This window comes from Callospermophilus lateralis, chromosome 11 (assembly GCF_048772815.1).
Source record: "Callospermophilus lateralis isolate mCalLat2 chromosome 11, mCalLat2.hap1, whole genome shotgun sequence".
In the NCBI taxonomy this organism is placed as follows: Eukaryota; Metazoa; Chordata; class Mammalia; order Rodentia; family Sciuridae; genus Callospermophilus; species Callospermophilus lateralis.
The window spans coordinates 104480788-104483160 of NC_135315.1; positions in this window are offsets into that span (position 1 = coordinate 104480788).

Here is a 2373-nt window from a genome sequence, read left to right on the forward strand (position 1 = left end):
CTTGAATACTATGTAAAGAAAATAAAAAATAAGTGAATATACACATGAATATATACATGTGCATATTCATGTGTATATGAATATACACATGAATATAAAATGAAAATGCACATGTATATTCAGTAACAACTTTTTAAATATAACATTCTCACAAAAAAAATGTGGATGGAGCAAGACAGAGGGTAAGAGACGTTTTCAGTCCACAGCCACCTTCCTGGTAGAGCCCTAAGAGACACTTAGGCAGCTGCTGAACATCATTGCATTGCTGAGACTAGGGGCAAGGGTGGGCGCCTTCGTGATTGTTTATTCCTGGTACTGCAGTAAGTCTTTGAATCTCTGGGGATCCAGACAACTAGACTTCTCAAAAGGGCGTGCCCTGTAAAATAAATATCTGAATATGTCCCTGCTTGGCGTGTGTACTGCCCCACGCAGTGAAAGTCCTTCACCAACAGCAAGGTGAAACCTAGAAAAGTGGTGCAGGTTTACATTTACCAATTTGCCTCCCAATAATTTAAAAAAAAAAAAAAAAATTCACAGGAGAGCCAACTCGCTGTACAGAACACGCCAGAGGTGGGGTTCGCAGCTCTGGCTCCCCGTAGACCCGAGGGGCGGCTCGGGGCCGCTCGCGGCTATCAGCGGGAATTTGCTGGCCCGCCCTCCACTCAGGCAGCGCTGCTGGCCTCTGCCCACCAAAACCCAACAACGACGCCACGCGCGTCAAGCGCCCGCCATGGGATGAGGCGCCACGTCACAGGTAGTTCTCCGGGGGAGAGCCAGGCTAGCCACTTCCGCTGCTTTCCTCAGAAACCACCACACACGGTTCCTTTTCCCACCCACCAAACAGCCCCTCGAAACCCTGACGTCCAAACCCTCTTTCCTTAGGGTCCCAAACTCCACTTGGGGCCCAAGTCGTCCAGAACGTGACCCCAAACCTAACTCGAAGGTCTGGAGCCCTGTCCTTCCCTCGCCCCCTGGCGTCAGCATGGGTAGACCCCGCGGAGCACGCAGCAAGAAGCAGATGGCGTGGAAGAGCGAGATCCCGCTCCCGGCGAGAACAGGGTGGCGATCTCGCAGTCCGGGGAGCGTAAAAGAGAACCACAGGAGTGAGTGATGGGTGAGGTAGCACTCAGAAAAAAACAGGGGGTCTGTCGTGAACTCTCCCGCTGCCTTGCAACCTAGTGTTAACTTCAAAGACTATCCAGCCCTCTTCTAACATAATAGATTTAGACAAAAATTGCAGAATAGCAATAAAATTAACTTTAACATGACAATAAGAAACTCATCAATCAGAATTCAGTTTTGAATTCGGCATTTTGCTTCTTTGAAAAGCATAATTCAAACACGTTTTAGTAAACATTTTATGACTACCTCATTTGTTGTTGCAAATAAAGCATATTTTGTGCCTAAAACTGTCACCACTAGGTAATTTATGTTTTAGATTTTTAATGTCGAAGTGAAGAGTGAAGAAACAATAATGTAAACAATTTGCCTCAATCTGTTGTTGTTGTTCTCTGGACTGAACCCACGGCCTCAAGTATCCTAAGCACGCTCTCTACCACTGCGCTAGATCCCTCTTGAATCTTTTATTCCTGGTGAACATGTGAAATAATATCAATAATTGCCTTAAGCCGACAATACTAAATCATTTCATAGATTAAAATGGAAAACAAGCTTTTCTTAAGTACATACCATATGTATATTTTATTATAATGTGTTGTAATGTTGATCACTAGTATTAATGATAGTGAACCATCAAAGCTAAGTTAGGTTCTGATGATTTAAGAATTTACCATATTTATTTGTGTGTGAGAAAGAAAACCTTTATTTTTCCAGCATTATTGAGGTATAATTAATCACTTTCCATAGGCCCCACCTATGGACTCTGTACTTGAATTGTTCCACCCTGTTAGTATCTCACAATGGGGAGTAAATTTCAACCCATGAAGCCTTGGGGAACACCCTCAAATCATATCCAAGCCATAGCAATTATGAAATAATTATCACAATCAAATTAATTTGTATAACATATTCACCACTTCATATAGTTATCATTTGTGTGTGTGGCATGAACATTTAAGATCTACTCTCTTAGCAAATATCAAGTATGCAATTCAGTGTAATTAACTATAGTCAGCATGCTACACCATAACTTTTCATCTACCTAACTCAAACTTTATACCCTTTGACTAAAATCTCCCCATTCCCACTTTCTACTTCCCCTCCCACTGGCAACCATCATTCCACTGTACTTTTATGAATTCAGGTTGAACTTGACCCAAATCCAAAATTATATCATCCTGTCTAATATTTCCTGTCTTTCTGACACTTCCTAAGAATCAACACATGAAAATTGTTATCTTATGTGATTATTAT